The 22,439-nt window shown below is 47.0% G+C and overlaps 1 long non-coding RNA gene across 1 annotated transcript; it reads right to left on the bottom strand.

Annotated features, from left to right (window-relative positions):
- Nucleotides 1-449: 449 nt before the first annotated feature.
- On the bottom strand, nucleotides 450-22,210 carry LOC139707848 (uncharacterized). The gene is made up of 2 exons (XR_011709273.1): nucleotides 20,893-22,210; nucleotides 450-872 (listed from the first exon to the last, which is right to left on the bottom strand). It is a non-coding gene; the product is annotated as an uncharacterized lncRNA (long non-coding RNA).
- Between the last annotated feature and the right edge of the window lie 229 nt (nucleotides 22,211-22,439).

Genomic DNA, 22,439 nt, shown 5'->3' with positions numbered 1-22,439 from the left:
AAGAACATATATTTGCTGTAAAGTTTAAATTATTTGCAATGAGATGTATTGCCCCTTTATGCGTACGTGTGTGCACGCACACGCACATGGGTGGACCAGGGATTGAACACAGGGGCCCTCTACCTTTGAGCTACATTCCGGTCCTTTTTATCTTGAGACATGATCTTGCTGCGTTGCCCAGGCTGAGCTGGAACTTAGGGTCCTCCTGCCTCAGCCTCCTGAGTAGCTGGGACTACAGGTGTGCACCACTGTGTGGCGCTGTGTTGCCTTTTTAACTGGGGTGCTGGGGACATATTTTAAGAAAATGTTAAAGACTTTGCTTGGTCATGCTGAGCTCCAGGAAGACCTCCCTGCATCCCTGAGTTAGGCACCCTCTTCTGAGCGCACAGAGCACCTGCTCCCCACCTGTGCTGCAGAATGCACCCCCAAGATCAGAAATTCTCCAAGAGTTTGTTTGCTGCCTTCCTGGACATCCAGCTACTGACCCTCAGGGGCCCTGATTCTTCATCTAGGTACCCCCTCCCCGACCCCTCCAGTAGTGGGCGGGTAGCACAGCTATTGTTACCAGGGTGCTCCCTGCCACCGATGAATCTATGCCTGCATCTGGACATCTTCCTCGGCTTGCAGGGAGGAGTGGGGGGCTAGATGATGCCCCCCACACAGGATGGGCACTCCTACAGTGCACGTTCTAAGGCTCAGAGCAGCATTCTTATTAATCCCCAGAAATCCCCTGGTCAGGGGCCTTTGGGGTGACATCTGGTATGTAAACGCCCAAGGTAAGTTCCTGCTGACTGGTAGCAACAGTGCCACGTGTGAGCTGTGAAAGTTCCCTGGCAGGAGGTCTCTTCCATTAGTCATTTCAATGCACGCAGCTGAAAGGAACATGGCAAAGTTAGATTTGGCGGGGGTGAGTGGGGAGCACATTTTCCACTTGTAGGTGTCTCAAAACCTTTCACTCTTAAAAAAAGTGAGGAGGCCCCGGCAAGTCGCCCCTGCTCCAGGTCCTCACTTGCAAACAGAGATCCTAATCCACCCTGAGGCGGTGGTGGGGAGGCCTGGGCAGACTGCCGGCAGCCCGCGAGGGTTAGCATGGTTTGAGCTACAGAGGAGGGAAACTGAGAGGTCAGAGGAGGTGGGGGAGGCTAGGGGACAGGTATGGAAGGTTCCTGCCCCGCATGTCCCTGCAGGGCTTGGAAAGAACCACTGAGACAGAAGACAGGACAAAAGGAAGGAGCCCTTCTTAGGTCAGGAGACCCAAACTAGACTCCAGTTACATCCCTACAACAATGAGCTTACAGATTTGTTACATTTTTTTTATTATTTTTTTAATGGGGGGTTTTACTAGAATCCTAGACTCTACTGATAACTTTACCCTGGATACTCCCTGATTTCCACCTCTGCGTATTCGTGTGGAAGAAGAGAAGCCAAGATCCAACTACTATTTGGTTCACCTGCTCACCTTTAGCATCTCTGAACTCACCTCCCGCACACAAGGTTTAATCTTGTGATACAGTTATGCATTTAACACCTGCTGAGTGAGTGAGCCACATGCAACAGGATGTGAGCAAAAGCTTTCTTTGTCCCCTTTGTTCTTGGTTCCTTCAGCCCACTGCCTGGTTTGCCCTCTCCTAGCTTGGGATCAAAGCTAGGCAACCACAGACTCTGCTGACCTCACGTGGCCGTTAAAGGAAGAAGCCCTTTGTCTTGGCCTTTAAGGGAATTGTCATCGCAAGGCTCTGGACTCTGCCCAGCCCAAAGCCTCTCCTGCACTTCTTTACTTCAGGCCAGAGACCTGCAGCACCCAGGAGTGGGAAGGACTTCCCCCATTTTCCCTGCTTCACCTCTCTTAGCCAGCTGCAAAGGACACAGTCCCTGGTAGACACAGCTTGGTGCCCTCAGTTCAACAAAACCCCTAGGGTGGCTCTTGCGTACATCAGTTAGAGTACATGACCACCAGGGGGCAGTAGAAGCCTTTCTTCCCTCCCGGAAGACCCACCAACAGGTTTAACATGGCGGCCTAGTTTCAAGATACAGTTAAATGTTTTCCTTCAGTTTCAGAACAAAACTAAGACAATAAATACCTAAAACAAAAGCACAAGTTAAAAATCATTTAGGTACAATACCCCAGGGAACAAACTCTTAAAAGAAAACATAAGTAATTAATTATAATATATAGTGATTATCACTGCTTAATTATCTTACTCCCAGACTTGACTATGACTCATCTCTCCTTAGTTTAAAGTCAGAACTATCCCCCAAGCTCCCATAGGGCAAAATGACATTTAGAGACATTTATTAATATTAACTATTATACTAAAAAATGTCCTTTTTAAAATTTTTTTATTCTAATTTGTTATATATGATAGCACAATGCATTGCAAATCATATTGCAAATATAGAGCACAATTTTTCATATCTCTGCTGTACACATATTCACACCATTTGTGTCTTCTTCATACATGTCCATCTCATTCCACCATCTTTTTTTTTACCCTCTTACCCCCACGTCCATTGGTTTTTGACTATACCATAGTTTAAAACCTTACCAGTGGTAAGACATAAATGTAGTATTATTTTTAATTCACAACACCCCTACAAGATACTCATATCAACCCCTCCCAAATACACACACACACACACACACATTTGTGTCGCCAGATAAAACACAGAATGCAAAGTTAAATCAGAATTTCAGATACATAAGAAATAGTAGTTTAGCATGTCTCCCACGCAACACTCGGGACACAGTTATTGCATGGGACATAAATATTTCATAGAATGTATTTATATGAAAAATAAGTATTGTTTACCTGAAACTCAAATTTAACTGATCTTCCTGCATTTTTATTTGCTAAATTTGACAACTCGGCCTGCATTTTACAGATAAGGAAGCAACATCCAGGAAGGCAAGTAAGTTGATCAGGCCAACAGCTGGTGATCAGTGTCCCTGAGCTCGGGACCCCAGGCCCTCCATGAGTTGCCTCCTCCTTGCTGCCCAGGGAGCTATCCCCTGACGCTGCTTCCATCCTCAGGTACAATACCCCTTGTCACAGTTCCCGACTCCCTAAAGAACAGCTCTCCTTCCTGGCTGAGGACTCACTAAACAGTGAAGTCCTGAGACTCCTTTTCTCTTTGCCAATCTATCCTTTTTGGAAAACAGTGAAAACTTCCCTCTTTTGCTTGTTTGTTTGTTCATTTGTGGGGTTTTCATTTGGTTGGGGTTTTGTTGGGTTTGCCTGTTGTTATTGTTGTTTTGTTTTATTCTCCTGCAGGACATTCCTGTTTCTATAACTCTTTCAAGGCTACCTCTTTGAACTCTGAACTGACATTTAAATACAATTGTCCATCCCAACTTGTTCTTCTGGCTTAAATTACATGAAACACAATACAGTAATTTAAACCTAACATAAAGAGGGGAGGAACTACAGTGCCTTTGCATTATAAGGAAATAAAATATTCACTACTCTTGATGCACCCAGATCTTCAACTTGTATTTCACTATAGGGTTTATTTTCCTAAGGTGGGACCTTAACAGGACAGTACCTCCCACCCCAAGGTCAAGGATAGTCCTTTAGTAGAAAAAAAAAAAAGGCAACAAAGGAACTTTTAAAGGAGCTTATAAAAGTAAAGTTGCTGAGCAAATAGTGCAAGATCTAGTGTTACCATTACAATTAACACCTGGGATCATTATTGATGGTCAGAGCGGGAAGTGTCTCTAATGAAAATCCATTAACAATGCTGAACAAGAGAAAGAAATGCACTGTCGGGCATGACTTTACCCCACCCCGCTTGGTGCAGGGAGTAAAAAGATAGGGCTGGGAGAGACTGGAGAACTGTACACACTCATTCAACAGTCACCTAATAAGTGAGTACTGTGTGCCAGTCTCCAGGGCCGAAGAGCCTAGCGTAAGCAGGGTGGGGTATTGTGCAATTAGAGAGCAGTGCCCTTGGTCAAGGTGAACTAAGCCAGACTAGGAGGCCAAAAGGACTCCAGAGAGGCACCTCAGCTGGCTCTTACTGGGCCAGTAATTGCTGACCAGGCTAAGAAGATGCCACGTCCCAGGAGAAGAGACACCAATGAGCACAGGTGCAGACTTAAAATGACAAAGCATAGGCAGAGAAGGTGGAGACAATTCAGTTCCCCCTCCCTTGGAAAACCAGGCAGTCTTCAGTCCTGGAGTGACAGAACACCCATCCACGGTGCCCCGCAGAAGGAAGAAAACCGCCGTCTTCAGCAAGCAAGATGGTAGGCATCATAAGGTGGGAACGTTGGTGACGTGGAGAAAGGTGACAGAAAGGTCTGTCACTTCAATAGTGACCACAGAAGATACTGGTCCGTGTTGTATCTTAACTTCATTCAGAGCACTTACAACCGGAAGCCTTCTAACCAATATGGGGCTTTCACATTAATCTTACCACCACCCTACAACATAGATCTGATTACTTACATGTCACATATGAGGAAACTGATTTCCAAAGCAATTATATGATTCTCTTTTTTCAAGATTACAAAGCCAGTAACAAGAAGAGTAGGAGCTGAACGTCGCTGTCGCGCATGACTTTACCCCACCCACTTTCTACCTCTTCCATCAGAGGCAGCCTCTGATCCTGAATCCCACTTCCTGTGCAGAGCCTTCCCTGCTCCCCCAGAACAGGACCCACAGCCTTTCATGCGGCAGGGGCTCAGTAACAGCTTGATGACCGTGTCAAGCTGTGAAGCTGGGTGGTGTGGGCCCAGGAAGGGCTGGGCACTGGAGGTGGGAGGGTCACCCCCACAGAGGTGGAGAAGAAATGATCTGTGGAAGGACACAGAAGCGAAAACTACACCTCCCTTCTGGGTCTCCAGCTTTAACTCAGTGGCTGTTGCTTAATGACTGGAAGCAGGCTGAGAACTTTGCCTTTAGGCAGTTCTGCTATTGTGCAAGTGCCATGTGCTTACACTAACCTCGAGGGTACGGCTCCACCACGCCATGTGGCCTCTGGATGCCACCAGGATGCGGTGGGTACAAGGTGTGTGATGCTGCTGCAGGCGTAACATGTTTCTTATGGAAAACTTGTCTTTAGAGGTAGAGGGCATGCACACCACGGGAAAAGTATGAAGTAGCAAGTGTGCAAACCAGGAGCACAGTCACGTATCATGAAGAACTGTGAACCGTGTGCGATTGCAGGTGACTTTCATGTGGCGGCACGGCAGGTTGGTTTACACCAACATCACCATGACACAGGAGCATCGTGTCTCCCGGTGATGTTAGGTGCCTGCCCATCACTAGGCAGTGGGGATTTTTCAGCACCATTATAATCTTGAGGGGGTGCCGTCACCTATGTTAATTAAGTATCTTGGTCCACGTTGCTGCTGTAACAAAATACCTGAGACTGGGTAACTTGGAAGCAAAGAAAGTTAGTTCTCACTGGTTTGGAGGCTGATGAGGGCCCAAGATGAAGACAGCGGAGGTTTGGTGGCTGGTGAGGGCCTGGTCTCTGCTTCAGGAATGCCACGATGCTGGGACCTCAGATGACAGGAGAGCAGACGTGAATGACTCCAGTCCCTCACACCCTTCCATCAAGGCCCAACCCCATCCTCTCGGTCACTGAGTCCTGAGGCCAACAGCTGGTGATCAACAGCTCTTCCCGGTGAGACTCAGCCTCCTGGAGCCAGCAGTGTGGCTTCCGGGCTTTCCAGGGTTGGGAGAGGCTCCAGAACTGTTTAGGCAGAGGGAACCATAGAGGAAAAGGCACAAAGGAGGGACAGTTAGGTCCCAGGAGTGGAGTTGGGCTTCACTGCCACATTGAGGCTCAGAGAAAAGAGTGAGAAGCGAGGCTGTGAGCAGCGTGCAGGCAGACCCTGGAGTGGGAAGCACAGGGAACTTGGGTCCTAAAATAGAGGGCCAGTTCTGTCACCTGCTGCCTCTGCGACTTGGGGTGACTTCCACCCTCTGAGCCTCATCTGTGTGATGGGACCTGATGGTGGGTCTTCAGGCTGCAACAACAGGAAGCCCCTCCAATCAGGTCTCCTTGTATGTTGTTAGTCAAGTTCTTCAAAAGGAAACGTCCAACCCTGCCCGGCAGCAATCCCCGGCTTGCCAAGCAGCTTCGACATTCCACCCTGCAAACGTGTCCTTCTCTGAGGCCTCTGCTCTCCTTGAACTGGGTAAGGAAACTAGAACAGGCGCTCCTGGCGAATGTGGCTCCTACGGTGTCTTCTTGTCTCTGATGGGCCGTGTCCTTGAACTTCTGCCTCGGGCCTGCCCGAGGGCTGGGCTCAGCTGTCTTGGTTATGAGGATTAACGGGATCCTACATGCAGGGTTCCACTACAGTGACTATTATTGCCACCGACAGAGGGGTGGGAACTGGAGCCGGGGAGACTGGGTAGGGCAACTGGGAAGACCAGTTCATAATCCGAGAAAAGAACATAAAGTTCTGAAATGAGAAAGTGACCCTGGGAACAGGGAAAAGGGATGGGTGATAGCATTCTCACGGAAACGGGATCCCTAGGACTTACAATGGTTGTCACACGAGATAAAGGAAGGGTGAGGTTGAGATCTGGCCAGCAGCACCAGCCAAGAGGAGATGGGCAGGTCTGCCAGGGAAGCCGATGACACCACTGGGGACACGTTCAGTTTGAGGGGCCAGAAAAGAGCACAGGCGGTTAGAAATCCAGTCCCACCTAAGAACAGCTGTTCTCTGTTAAAATCCCACTTTCTGCCGCAGGCAGAATAATAATCCCTCAAAGACGCCATGCCCTAATCCCCAGAACCCACGGCCACTCTGCTCACACCTCCTGGCTTTTGGAAACAGCGCAGAGAGGAGCCAGTCCCCCAGACTCAGCCCCAGTCCTGAGCGCAGGCTGCCCACGGCCTCCACCAGCTGTGAGCAAGCCCAGCGCTCCTTCACCCCAGAACCTGCATTTCGTGGGCTTGGTTTTTAAGTGGAGGTGAATAAAATGCTTTATGGGACTTTTGAAATATCCTCAATCCCCCTCATCGGTCCTTGTTGCAGAAAAACTTCTCCTTAACCACCATGACCCCTTCTAGTAGGGTGGCCACAGCAGACACAGGTCTCTGTGTTGGCAAGAACCTTCTGGGAGGTGCTGGGCTGCCTGTCAGCTTTCCTTTGAAAGCGAGCCCCATAATTAAACAGCAGCTCCTCCCAAATCCACCCCAAAGCTAGTCTTAACCTTCGTCACAGTCCTCCAAAGGAGCTGGAAGGCCTCATCCAAGGCAGCTCACTCTAAGGCAGCTGCCCCTCTTCCTGCTCTGCCCTTCCCGCAGGGCTGCTTTCCACTTGAGAAGGGAGCAGAGCCACAGTTCACACGGTCAGTCACAGGGTCCCAGGACACAGACAGGCGCTTGCCGGGGAATCTAATATGCAGCACCAAGGAAGCACACTCCGCCAGGTTGCATTCTTTCCTGAGCCAGCCAGGCACCGCAAGTTTGCCAACACAGGTCATTACATCACCAAGGTGCAGGATTCACAGCTGCTTCCTTAGCTCGGTTTATTGCTCACAGATCTTTTTTTAAAATTTGCATGTCCGTGACCATAGAATCCATTCCGATAAAATCATACAAGCATGGAATATATCTTATTCTAAACAGGACTCCATTCTCACAGGTGGGCATGATGGTGGGATTCACTTAGGTAATTTCATATGTGTACATAAGAAAATTATGTGAGATTTATTCTACTGTCTTTCCTATTCCCATTTCCCCCTCTCCCTTTCATTCCCCTTTGTCTCATCTACTAAACTTCTCTTCTTCCCTTCCCCCACGTTATTGTGGGTTAGCATCCACATATCAGAGATAACACGCGACCTTTGTTTTTTGGGGATAGGCTTATTTCACTTAGCATGATAGTCTCCAGATCCATCCATTTACTGGCAAATGTCATAAAGTCATTCTTCTTTATGGCTGAATAATACTCAATTGTGTATATATACCACAATTTCTTTATCCATTCATCTGTTGATGGGCACCTAGGTTAGTTCCATAGCTTAGCTATTTGAATTGTGCTGCTATAAACATTGCTGTAGCTGTGTCACTGTATATGCTGATTTTAAGTCCTTTGGATATATGCCAAGGAGTGGGATAACTGGGTCAAATGGTGGTTCCATTCCTAGTCTTTTAAGGAACCTCCATACTGCTTTCCAGAGTGGTTGCACCAATATGCAATCCCACCAACAATGTATGAGTGTTCCCTTTTCCCCATCATGTATAAACTAAGACAAACCAATTTTAAAAAATAGGAAAAAAATAAGTAATGAAGAATTATGCATATTTCCAAGCCAAAATAATTAAGGCTGAGTTTTAAATCACACCTAACAAGAGAGCAACAAAGATTATTGAAGCACCACATAAGGTAAAAAGCTTATAGTTGAATAACATTTCATTGTTCGTCATTCTAGCATCAGGTAGAGCCAAAAGGAAACTGCATATTCAGTGTAAATAATTTTCACAAAATCTTCTACTTTCTCTGTACCAGGTTAAGATGTTACGAATCTGTTAGCCGGATTGAGACAACAAAGGTGTTGGGTTAGGATGCCAGAGGAAGGCCAATTTAGAGAAGAGCATTACAGGGGAAGTGATATGGTGGGTTTCTTTGTATGCTGTGAATTTTTTTGTGTTGGTGGTTCTAAGATTCAGCTGGTGTTCCCTACCATGATATGCTGCCTCACCACGGTGGGCATGAAACCTCCAAACCTGAGCCAAAACGAACCTTTGTCTTCCTAAGTTCATTATCTAGGTATTTGCTATAGTGACAGAAAGCTAATACACACAAAGACTAGGCATGTTTTAAGTCAACTTGATAAATATTTCCAAAGTCCCCACCAGATACGCTGAATTGGTTTACACTCCACAAAGGAGAGGATGAGAGTGTCTATCTGCACACATTCCTGCCACATGTCTTTGTTTTGGTATCTCCCAGAAGCAGACCTTGAGACAAGGATTCAGGTGCAAGAAATGCAATAAGTTTGAGTAACACGGATAGAACAGGGGAAATGGATAACGGGCATCCAAAGGCACAGGTGGCCCATAGTCGTGGGTCCCTACGCCAGCTATCACAATGGACAACCCAAGTCTAATGTCCCAGGGAGACTGTGGGAGATGGTACAGAATGCCTCAGACTGTTCCCCTAAGGCAGGAGACACTGAGGAGGGCTGTTTGAGGGAGCTGCAAGGGTGTGGGGCAGGAGAGGTCTTCTGTAGTTAAAAAATGAAAAAAATAAAAGGTCCTCAGGCTGCAGTTGGCAGTCCACTGGGGTGTATTGAAATGTCCAGGACTGCGTCCCAACAATGACACAACTTGATCAACTTGATAGGCACAATATGCTGAGTTTCTCTTTAGTGAAGAACTAACCTCTGGCTTTGGCCCTTGGCTGCTGGGAAGTGATTGCTGGGGCTCTGAAACCCTGCACTGAGCCAAGGCAAAGATTATTTGACTTGGGATGGGGCTTCGACCCTCTGCACACCAGAGGCCCTGATGAGTCCCTCAGTTAGCAATACTACGTGTACCCCACTGTGGCCAGGAAGTAAGGCTAAGGTAAAGGCCAAAACCTGCACTTGGACCCCCTCAGACGCTGCTCTTTGGGTCTCTTCCCTCTGCAGACCTTAGTCTCCTTCCTTCACTGTAACAAAATGGTAATAGTGAATATGGCGCTCTCCTGAGCCTAGTCACTCTCCATGAATTTCCACCCTGAGGGTACTCCCAGCCAAGCTCTCCAGACTTTTTCTATTTTAAGGAATTTAACTTCTTGTTGTTTGGTGGAGGAGGTAAGGGTTGTGAAGAGCTTATATTGTTTGCCTATTAATTTAGTTTGTGGTAGTTTTAAGTTATTGTACAATCAGTGCCATTAGCCTTTTCCTGGATGGCTTTTGTTAATGTAAAAAGGCCATTCTTCTTACTATAAAATCCTAAAGCATTCATCTTTGTTTTCTCATATCTTATACTGTCATTGTCTTCCATTTAATCAATTTCGTTGGAATTTGTTTTGTTGTGTGCTTTTAGGTAAACCCTTGAAGGGGATTCTGAACGCTGGCTTCTTCCTCTTTTTTCAGCCATGCAGTGAGTGGTCTTGCTACACCACACACTCCCACCGTGGGGTGTAAAGCAATAGGGCTAAGTGTTCACGGCCTGAAACCTCCAAAACATGCGCCCAAACAAGCCTTTCTTCTAAGTTGATCGTCTAGGTGACTGTTACAGTGATAGAAGGCTGACCAACACTAGTGCATCTGACTGCATCAGTCCTGGTGTGGCTGATGAATGCCCCAGCCAGCTAATGTCATCTGTGAGTCCTCTGAAGGCTGTGAAAATGACATCATCCTACAATCCCCTCAGAGGGGTCAATCCCCCAAAGGCACACGTTGTGAATGTACAGTCACAGGAGACATTCTTAATAAGAAAGCTGCTCCAGCAAAGGGAAATGATGCTCCCTCTGGCAGACCTGGTCCAAAATCTCCAGCGGCAAATCTACCCAGCAAAGCTAAAGAGCAGGAAAAAAACATCTCCAGAACACCAAGTGCGGTATCTGAAAACCACGACTGGGGTCCTGACCCCATCACCAACGGCTTCACCTTGACTAAATCACTTGACGAGTTTCAGTTTCCTCTCCCCTAAGCTGGATGAACTCATAGCATTGCTACAAAAACTAAATGAGGAAATCCACGAGAGTTCTTCAGAACCTGTAATCCCTGCTCACACTGGTAGTTACTCTGAGCCTACGAGCTAACCGGTGATATTCTGCTTCCCTTGCTGAGGATGAGACGGTTCACCTGCGTCCTTGGCTGGACAAGCACCCTTTGGTGACCCACTGCCTCCTCGTGGTCACACCCACCGCATCTGTGCACCCAGGTGTGTTCAGAGCCCTCAGGTGCCCTGCTCTCACCTTCCTCCTCCCCCTCATCCTTCCAGCCTTTACATTCCTCGTCTCCATGGGCCTTTTTTTAAAACTGGTTCATAATAATCGTACCTACTTATGGGTACAGTGTGATAATTCATGTACACAATGTGTAATGATCAAACCAGGGCAATCAGCCTTTCCACTTCATCAAACACTTACCATTTCTTGGTGTTCCCCTTCCGACTCTTCTAGTTTCTCATAAAATACATCATAAGCAGCTGCATCCCATTGTCATGCCCCTGTGCTTGGAGGGCTGGGACACCTCCTGCCTGTTCTCTGGCTCCGCTGTCAAGGGCCCTCGCTCTCCGCCTCCTCTCCCAGCCTCTGGGACACTGTCTCACTCTCCACTTCCATCAGGTCAGACTTTTTAGCTTCCTCATATGAGCAAGAACAGGCAGCATTTGTCTTTCTTCATGGGTCTTTTTAAACTGCTCTCTGCTTCTCGTTGAAAGTAATTACATATACAATTTTAAAAATTAAAACTGTACAGAAGATTGACAAAATGAAACTCTCCCTTCCTCCCAGGAGGGATCACTACATGTTTCTCCTTCCAGAAATTTCCCTGCACACGCGTAGGTGCAGCAGTCAAGTTTTTATGGTCAAAGGGATGCTCTTGTACATCAAAGGAGCACGGCAGTTCCCTGACTCATACATGATACTTAAAGTTGTAAATTTTAAAAGCTAGTTCTAAAATGCCTTTAAGTTTAACCCAGTTTAAGATGTTTGAAACCTAGTTCTGAAAGCCCTCAGGTTCAAATTAAGATTATTGTTGTTCTATTTATACGTTCATAATGTTGATATAAATATCACATCTCTAAATGTAATGTATGTGATCACCTCAGCCCCTTCTAATTTCCAACAGGTGTAGCCTTAGGAGCAGAGGCTGTGGAAGCCCTTGAGAAACTCCTGCAAACCTGAAAAAATCAAACCTGTATGTGACCCATCAGGTTATCTTAAACATATAACCATTAGTTGTATATTGACATTTTTATATATTTCAAATTAAAATAATAAGTCTAATATAAAATATTTTGGAACATTTTAAATTAAAAACACAACTCAATATGTCTGATCATAGTGAAAACTTTTCAAACATCTTCAATAATTAACAAAACATACCACAAAAATGACCCACTTCTTCTCACCTTAGTACAAAATGTCAACAGCAAGGTTTGCTTTATCATCCTACACTCACTGCCTTGGTTTACACCTTCAATGCCCCCGAGGCCTGTGTGTTGGCTTGGTCCCCAGCCTGGTGCTGCTATTGGGAGGTGGTGGGACTTCAGCAGGTGGAGCCTCGCAGGAGGTCTTAGGTTCACGGTGGGCATGCCCTGAAAGCCAATAGTTGGACCCCCGTCTATCTCCTTCACTTCCCAGCCACGAGCTGATCAGTTTTGCTATGGTCTGTGCTCCCTGCCATGGCTGTGTGACATCTCACCAAAGCCTGAACATAATGTGGGCAACTGATCATGGACAAGAACCTCTAAAATTGTGAGTCAAAATAAACCCTTCCTCTTTATAAGTTGCTTGCCTCAGGTATTTGTTATAGTAATGGAAAGCTGACTAGCACACTTACTTATGCACCTTCTCAGAGTTGCAGCATCCTCCATCAAACTAAAGGAGCTAATTGCCCTCCCAGGGGTTGCCAAGGTCACTCAGCGGACTCAGGGCTGAGATCTAGATGTGGATTCAGGGTTTGATCCAAAACTCTCAATAAGAACTAGGACCAGGGCTGGGCTAACCTTTCAAGACATGTCCACCCAGATCACGATAAAGTCAGAACACAGTGGGAAGGCATCGTGGAAGGGAGGGGCATGATCAGAATTAAAAGATCACAGGGGCTGTGTTACCAGAAGGGAGTGGGCACACCTGAGGGCTACTGCTGGCTTGTTCTGGTCCAAGAAACTCAGCTGCACACGTCTCCCATGTCACTTCCAACCCGGTGTGTTGGTGGCTAAGATAGGCCACTGTGCGAGGATTGATACTAGGAAACTTGCAAACGCTAGTCAGACTTCCCCAGCACCTCCCCCTGGCAAGTTTCAGGCCACTGCTGGCTGGACCTGGCAGCCCAGGAGAGAGGCGCATGGGCTGACTGAGGCTTCCGCAGGGGAGTGGAGGGGAGAGAATGGATTTGCAAAGCTATTTGAAGATGTAATCAGAAGGATTTGCTGAGTGATTAGAGATGAGGCGGGGTGGTTGGCAGAGGGCAGAGATAAGAATATCTCCCAGGTTTCGATGAGTCTGAAAATGTGAAATCTTTTAGGCAACAGTTTGAGTTTGGCTCTGAGACTGGGAAAGTCCTGGGCTCATGCAGTGAGGGATCTGAAACCCACACACCACAGGTCTCAGGCAAGCAGGGCCCGGCCTCAGCCCAGGACTTACCTGGCCATTGTCTTCTCTGCCCTAGATTCCCCAGCCTCAGGGCCTTCCCACAGCCATTCTCTCTGCCCAGAATGTTCTTAACACCACCTTTGCTTTCGGCATGGTTGGCTTGTTTTCTCCACCAAGTCCCAGCTAATAGAGGGCTCTAATTGCTCCAACTATGGCTCCAGCCGACCTTACCCACCAGAGCGGTGCCTAATTTACTTCTTCCCTGGAGTTATCTCAACTTACAATCTTGTATGATCTGTCTACCTGTTTGATTGCTGTCTCCCTCACTGGACCGTATGACTTTAAAAAAAAAATTTAATTTCCTAGCATCTAAGACAGTTTGCTGAATAAATTAATAAGCAAGAGGAGGAATGAACGGTCCTGTACCACCTTCTGCAGTGTAGCCCTCTAAACACCTTGTAATAAACATCTGTAATTAGGACAACAGTCAAGACTGCAAGTAGCTCATCTGCAGAACAGGGTGGTGACAGGCAGAGGCAAGTCCAGACTTGAAGCCACTCAGCTGCCTGGGCTCCCTCACTTCCCCAGGTCCAGATCCAGCTAAGGAACTGGGAAGTGCTCACCACGTAGGTGACAAGTGAAGAAAGACGCGTGTGTTAAGTTTCTGTAGCAGCCACAGCTCACAAAAGGAGACTGACATTTTTCATGGATTCTTACATTAACCAGTACAGTAGAGAGATGAGACGCTAAAGGCCAACCTCTTGGAGCTAATAAGTATAAAACTGGTTGAAAGTCCAGGCCACCGGCCTCTGAATTCAGAGCCCAGGGCACTGTTTCCATTTACTCCCTGTAGTCTCATGTGCCCACCATGCGGCAAACAGGCAGGGACCCGACAGCAGGAGGAAGCACAGTCCCTGGCCTCGTGCAGCCACACAACTGCACGGATCCAACAGGTGGAGCTGCCCCTCCCCAACACAAGCTGGGTTGAGGGGCTTAGAGGAGAAGCAGGAGGGCTGGGAGAGCAGGCAGGCAGCAGGGCAGGTCCAGGGAGGCCCCCAGGGAGGCCCCCAGGGAGGAGGAGACGGTCACTGCGTCCTGCCCAGCCCCGCTCCTTAACCTTCACTCTCAAGGCCTTTCAGAACAAAGAGCCTCTTTTCTAATCAACAGCAAGATGAGCAAATGTTTTACACTGTCACAGCAGAACTCTCCTGTTCTAATAGTGCCGGGCCAGCCTCCCAGGGCCAGCCTCCCGTCTCTGGCTCTTCTGTCATCTCCTTCCAACAGTGAACAACTCGGCAGCACACACTTTTCAGAAATCCACAAATTAGAATCAGAGTCACTCATCAGAGCTGCCACTCCAGCAGCCCACCCTCTGACCGCCCAAGCAGGTGCCCTCCTCTGGCCTCTGTCTGCCCCGGCATCACTCTGAATGCCCTGGTGGTGGCCTGTGGTCATAATCCTGCCTCCCTCACAGAAGTCGGGAGGGAAGGAACATCAGAAGGAAAGAGGAAAGTGTGTGACGGGAAGTTAAAGACACCGGGCATTGCTGGAGGTGCCCCAGCCAGTGGACCCTGGACACAGCGGGCAGCACCATCCCTCCCCTGCCCTACCACCAAACACGTGGCTCGTGCCCGTGAAGGAAACCTACCCTCCCCTGGGTGAGAAGCCCAGATCTGTCCGATTTCAGTTCCACCCTGTCTGAGGGTGATACTGGGCTCCCAGGGTCCAGGAGTCAGCAGCATCTGCCGCAGAAGCTTCAAGTAAGCAGAATTCTCATCCTGGTGAAAGCACTTTCTTTTTTTATTTTGGTGACACTGGGGATTGAACCCAAGGGTTCTCTTCTGATGAGTTATATCTCTAATCCTTCTTTTTTTTTTTTTCTTTTTATTTTGACACAGAGTCTTACTAAGTTGCAGAGCAAGGCTTCAAACCTGTAATTCTCCTGTCTCAGCCTCAGAGTCACTGAGATCATAGGTGTGCACCACCACGCCTGGCTCAGATTTATGTTTAAACAAACACTGTCTTCAGATGCAATCTGCAGACATTATGAAAAGTGGCATTCTAAATCCCTCTTTAAAATTATTAATGCAGCCGCAAATGGTGGTGAATGCCTGTAATCCCAGCAATTTGGGAGGCCACGGTAAGCCATTATGAACTGGGGACCAGGCTGGGCAACTCAGTGAGATCCTGTTTCAAAATAAAAAGCAAAAAGTGCTGGGAATGTAGCTCAGTTGTAGAGCATCCTGGATTCAATACGCAGTGTTACAAAATATTAATAATAATAATAATGCAATCTGTCAGATATAAAATCCATCAAAGCAAACTATGGGGTTTTTTTAGTATAATGTAATGCCTAAATTACTAATCCAATAGCATTACTAAATTTTAAGTACTTTTGTCACAAATATCCCACCCTGATTATAAAGAGTGAATAACAAAGATGGGAAGAAAAGCTACTCCCTAGTGGGGATTGCTGCTGACTCCTAGGGCACTGGTCAGAGCAGAGGTCACCTCCTCTCCTTACCTTTCGCCCAAGCAAAACCAGAGCAGTGGGACTCCAACCCGCCCAGAGCCCTAAACCAGGGGCTCCTCACCGCAGCCTGGCCCCGGCCTCCTCCCACCTGCCTCCCCCAGGGCTTTCCTTCCCACCTGCTCCCTCCTGTCCCTCCATTTCCTGCTTTCCTCCCCATCTTCTCTCCTCTTTTCCCACTCTTCGCCTTATTCTCATTTCCTCCCCCTTTCGCCATTAAAAGGCTATAAATTAAGTCCAAAGATAATTTGTTATTACTTGCTCAGAGAACACTCGATTTTCATCTAAGCATGGGTCCTTTGAACATTTTCTATTTTTCACTTCAAAATAAAGTCCACTTTCAAGTGTGTAGGTGTACAAGGATGTGTGTGTGGGGGGGGGGGGTGTACAAGGATGTGTGTGTGCCTATTCTCCCAGAGATTAGTGAATCTTGAAAGAGTCCCTGGTCTAGGATTGTATTACTTTGAACAAAACCTCTCAAATATACTTAAACTGAACTTGTGTATAAAGATTCTGCTCCTTCAGCCAGAAAAATATCTTCCCAGAGCCTGCGACACACACCAAACTGCACTCGCCAGGAGCTCAGCCTCCCTGGGCCATCACTTGGACAGAGGCCCTCCCCAGGAACTTCTGCTCTGCGCAGAGTGCCCGAAGCATTGTTCCCCACACAAGCCGTCCCTGCCCAGGACTCAGGCCACTCTTCCCTGCTGAAGTGCCCTTTGCCTCCCTTCTCCAAGCCCTACCTGCCTGGCAGTAACTAGCCCAGATCCTTTCTTCCTCCTCGAGGTCTTCTCCGACTTTCCAGCCTCGGGATTGGGCTCTCACAGCTCACATATACTTGCATGACCTTACTCTGCATTCTGTGTGCATACCCAGGAGGTTTTCTTCACCACCAGATTTCCAGTTCCTGAAGAGGAGTATGTCAGTCAGCTTTCCGTCACTATAGCAATGGGCCTGAGGTAATTACAAAGGTTTTTGACAAAGGTGCAAAAGAAATTCAAGCCAAGAGAGGGTTTGTTTTGACTCACATATATGGAGGTTCCCATCCATGGTCAGTTGGCCCTGTTGCTTGTGAGCCTATGGTGAGGTAGCCCATGGTGGCAGGAGTCCATGGAGGAGAAAACCATTCACCTCATGCCACGAAGAGAGGAAAGGAAGAAACTGGGATCCCACCATGTCCTCCAGGGTACACCCCCAAAGTCCTAAAGACCTCCCTCTAAACCCCACCTCCTAAATTCTACCATCTCCCGATAGCCCCCACCTTGGGGACATGGGCCTCTGGAGAATATTTAAGATCCAAACTAGAGCCAGGCACCATAGTGTAGTGCACACCTATAATCCCAGAAACTTGGGAGGCTGAGGCAGGAGGATCACAAGTTCAAGACCAGCCTCAGCAACTTAGCAAGACCCTGTCTCAAAATAAAAATAAAAGAGGAGTGGGGATGTGTCTCAATAGTTAAACACCCCAGGGTTCAAACCCTGGTACACACAAAAAAAAAAATCCAAACTAGAGCAAGGAGTCACCATTTCTACCTCTTCTGTTAGCTGTTTATCAGCACCTAGTTCTAGCTTCATCCATGAAGGTACTGAACACTTACTAAGAGCTCAATAAACATTTTCCAAGGGGAATGAACAGGCACAAAAGATGTAGTTTTTTTCCCTGAACAGGACAGTGTGACAAGACAAAATATCTTGGCCAATTGTATTCCTGGCTACAGAAATCTCCTACAACTAGTAAATGAACTGGTGAAGTGGCAGGATAAATGTAAGTCAATACACAAAATTCAATTGTATTCCTATAGCCAGCGATAAAGAGTTAACACTTGAATTTAAAAAAAAAAAACTACCATTTATAATAGCACCAAAAATAAGAGAAGTACTTAGGTCTAAAAATAATAAAATATGACAGTCTGTCTACTGAATACAAAATGTTGAGAAAAGAAATCAAAGAAGAACTAAGAAAATAGAGACCAACAGTATCCATAGATTAGAAGATTCAATATTGACAAGATGTCAGTTCTCTCTGACCCAATCTAGACTCGATGCATTCTCAATCAAAATTCCAGCAGGGTGTTTTATAGATTCATACAAGCCGATTCAAAAATTTATAAGAAAAGCCAAATAAACCAGAATAGTCAAAAAAGGAGAAGAAAACATGTTGGAGGTCTCATATTATCTTATTTTAAGACTTGTAGCAGTCAAGACAGTGTGATAGTGGCAAAGAGAAATACAGGTCCATGAAATAGAATTGAGAGTCCAAAACTAAATCCTTTCATTTATGGTCAATTAATTTTTGACTAAGGTGCAAAAGAAATTCAACAGAGAAATTATAGTATTTTTGACAAATGGTTTGGACGCTCAAATGCAAATAAATGCATGGATGGGTGGATTGAAACACAGGTAGGTAGGCAGGTACCGAGGTAGGTAAGTAGGTACATATATAAGTCTGACTTATACTTTAGAAAACCTTGTACAAAATTAACTTAAAATGGATCATATCTCTAAATATAAAATCTAAAGGAAAAAAAAACTAGAAAAACAGAGCAGTTTGCCCTTCTGTGTCTGATATATCTTCCTTCCCACCTACCTCCCAAAAACCCTGTAACCACCTCACTGGGGCAGAAAGAGGAACCTACCCTCCTGGGAACCTACCCACGCCTCCTTACACACTAGACCCATCTCTAGGGAGGGTCAAATTTCAGTGGGATTCAGTGGCAGGAAGTGGCTGCGGGTCTCAGCCCAGGTCCCCAGATCTGTGGCCTCTTCCAAGGAGTCCCTGTGTGCTCTGCAGTTGGAGTCTGGGCCGAGGCAACCTCACAGTCCTGCTGTCAAGCAGCCAGAGGCATGCCCAGCCTCTCTTGGGCCTTGTTTTCAATGGTCATTTTCCCCTTTGGTCCAGTTTCTGGCTCCAATTTAGGACTCAAAATACAAATCACAAACACAACTCCCAGCTTGGAAAGGAACATGGAGAAGTCAATATTGTTTGCTCTCACAGAATATGTCCAGCTCACCACAATGCCCGGCCTGGCTTCTTAGTTTTTATCCACTGCTATCAGTAAATATTTATTAAGTAACCACAGCAGATCTTGTTGGGCAAGTGAAACAGATCCTGTGCTATGCAGCCAGGAGAAAACGCAAAGCCAAAGTGGTGCTCTCTAGTCCCCTCTAGATCCACAACAAACGCATGCTTTTATCTTTTTAAAGATTGTCCTTATTGGAGCCATTCCAAACTACTTTTGGGGGTGACACACTTCGGTGGAATTGAGTTTTTTTCCCAACCCCATATGGACAATGTAGCTGGGCAGAGAGTCCTCTAAAAATAAAATTGTCTCCTGGGGAAGCAGAGATTGTCCTTAGCTGAGAGAGGGAACAGGTAGACGGTGAAAGAGCAGAGGGCCAGAGTGCGGGGCCAATGCTCTGCTCGGGCATTATGCAGAAGTGCAGCTTGGCTGTAAAATTACTGCAAACCCAGGGCTTCCTGATTTGAGTTAGCTGAGTCTTAATAAACAAAACTATTTTTATTACATACCTGAACAGTGTAAAAGAGAGAAAGGAATGGGAAAGAAGAAATGTTTGGGGAAAAGGGAAAGACGTAGGATGAGAAAACAGAGCTGAGAGGAAAGATTGCTTCACTCTACGCTCTGCCTGCCTCACACCTGTGCCCCGTGCAGAAAGGCAACGCTTGCTGAACGAGGGAACCAGGGAGTTAGCAGGGAAGAGATAAGGCACATACGAATAATTTAACGTTGTAAATAGTCTTAAATATCAAATAAGTCCAACTGTTTAAATATTGAGGGAGTCTACATGTGTAACGCTCCTCCTCGGCTCCCTGAGGAGAAGGAGGCACCTTCAGTTGTTAATCCCATTAGAGATGCTGGCTGTGACCTGACACCTGTCCTACCCAGCTCCCTCTCTGACCGGCACTGATTCCAGAGACAGGACCATGCAAGGAGGCAAAATTAGCAGGCACCCAGAGGCCTGCACCCAAGGTTTCCCTTTCAGAACTCATGGCTTGTCTCTCAACTAACACGAGATGGAAATGAGGTCGGGGTGCTTAATGACGAGAACTGACTATGTACCTCAGTGGGCACACGAAAGTAAAAACCAAAGTAAAAGATTAAATTCTGAGCCTCCAATGCACCCATCAATATTTCACAAAGGGTTGTGATTGCTGATTGCAAAATCCACCTAAGTGCCCAGGAGACTCTTGGGAAGGAGTGTCCGATGGCACGGGTAAACACTCTGCTTACATAACCCTAACTGTTTAGCCCTCTGAAGGGAAAGGACTTAGAGACACTTGGGCTCTGTAGCTAAGGATCAGACAAACCCACACCCGTCAGAACAGAGATCCCCTCTTTCAACAGCTACATGCCAGCCATTTGCTAGAGAGGACTGTGCTCAGAACCTTGAGGGGAAGAGATCTGAGAGGGCCCTGTCTGCCAGATGCACCATTTCTCCGACCCACGATTACCACCCCACTGACGTACCCCCCCGTACAGTTAGGAAGCTAGAACCATGTTCATTGCAGCTGGCGGCGCACGGAGGCAGTCCTGACACGTGCAGAATTGCCCGCAGCCACCAGGCCTGTGTTTCCTTTGAGAGACTTCCATTTACGAGTTAATTTAATATTACTTCGCAATTTTAGTTTTGAAAACGTGGTGTCAAAAGAGACTGCTTAAGAATACGGAGCGTGGTGCCAGCAAGGCTGTCTCGGCCAATACTCCCTCTGCAGAGCACACAGGGACTCCCTGAAGAGCTGAACCTGGGGACCTGAGCTGGGCACCAAGTTAACTCAGGAACCTGCAGCCACTGGAACACAGTGGAGATGACCCTAATAATGGGCTCATGAAAACAAGAGATGGGTAAGTTTTGAGGAGAATGGGCATCCTCTCTTTTGTGAGGCATCTGCTCCAGTGAGGTAGTTACTAGGTTCTGGAGGGGAAAGGAAAAGACTTCTCAAACTAAGAAGAGCCAGCTCCCTGCACTGGCCAGGCTGACACAGCGTGACCCGGGGTTCAGGGTTCTCAGCCTCATTTGAGACCAACCACATGTCCCCTGTTTTAGTCAGCCTTTTTACTGCTGGAACTAAAATACCCAACAGAACAATCGTAAAAGAGAAAAAGTTTATTTGAGCGCTCACAGTTTCAGAGGTCATAGTCCACAGAAGTCCGGCTCCACTCCTCTGGGCTCCAGGTGAGGCTGAACATCTCGATGGAGGAGTGTGGCAGAGAAAAGCAGCTCATGGGGTGATCAGAAAACAGAGAGAGAGAGAGGTCTCCACTTGCCAGATACAAAATATACACCCCATAGCCCCACCACCAATGAACTACCTCCTCCAGCCACACCCCACCTGCCTCCAGTTACCACTCAGTGAATCCCACCAGGGATTAATCTGATTGGGTCAAGGCTATAACCCAATCATTTCTCCTCCAAACCTTCTTGCCTTGTCTCACACGTGAGCTTTTGGAGAACACCTCACATCCAAACCATAACATCCCCACCTGGAGTTTTAGGGTTTCCTGCCTTCCTGAATCAATGGCCCTAACATTTCACATGAAAAATGTGAATGGCAAGGCTGTGAATTCAATGGATGTTGTTGCTCTGTCACTGCTGCAATTAAAGTTGGCCTTTGAACTTAACAGTATTAACCCTGTGGCTGCAAGAAGTAAAAGATTATTTTAGGGCTGCCACGGTAGTTCAAGATTTGGACCAACAGTTTAAGGATTGGAGTCTTCAGCCTCATCTGTCAGCACTCCACCACGCTCGGCAATACCCACCCTGCGCCACTCCTGCCCTGACATCAAGTGCAGCAGCCCCCTGGGCCCCCACAGCACAGCTACAGCTGGCATTTCATCACAATCAACCAAGTGTGATCATTTGATTGTGGGCCCAGCGAATGTCAGGGATGATGGCCCCGGGTTGCCCATTAGCAAAGGCTCAGAGCAAAACAACCCCCAAAACAATATTTGAGAGTCTCTTCCTAGCACTACTCCTGGTCCCAACTTCTGTGTTAGTCAGGGTCCAGTCAAGAGACAGAAACCACACACTAACTGAAACAATGAAACTGGGACTGTAATGAACTGTTACCTTGGTTTAAAAAAAGAAAAAAGTGGTTAACTACTAAAAAAATTAAATTGTATGGTGTAAAAAAAAAAAAAAGTGGCAATCAGACTACGGCTATCACTCCTAGGACTGAGGGGAAGATAAACAAGGAAGACATTGAGAAATGCGGAGAAGACCCACAACAGGCCACGATTCAGGCCTCTGAGAAGATGGTCAGCTGCTGCAGAAATATGCCACCCACCACTGCAGTGAAGGGAGACCTCTGGAAGACACCTGCTCACCAGGCCACTGCCAGGGCCAGCTGTCATGAACACAACAGGAAAAAGATAAGTTCTTTCTTCCCTCTCCAGCCTCGAGAATCCCTTCAATACCTTCCACTCCAGCTAACCCTACCGTAAGGCCAGACAGCAGGCAGAAACGCAGCTTGCAGGGCACAGCTCAGTATCCACAGAGCACGAAGAAAGGCAGATTTGGAGCCCTGAGTGCAGAGGTGAGGAGTAGAGATGGAAACCGGAACACCTACAAGACATGCTTTGAAGGCAAAATCACTGGAACTTGGTGTTAAGACTCCTGTGGGGCTTAGGAGAAATCAGGATGATGCTTCTTCTAAAGAGAAAGGGAAAA

The sequence above is a fragment of the Marmota flaviventris genome, chromosome 12 (genome assembly GCF_047511675.1).
Source record: "Marmota flaviventris isolate mMarFla1 chromosome 12, mMarFla1.hap1, whole genome shotgun sequence".
NCBI classification, from domain to species: Eukaryota; Metazoa; Chordata; class Mammalia; order Rodentia; family Sciuridae; genus Marmota; species Marmota flaviventris.
The sequence above is the reverse complement of the archived record's forward strand: the minus strand, read 5'-3'. Positions and strand labels throughout refer to the sequence as shown.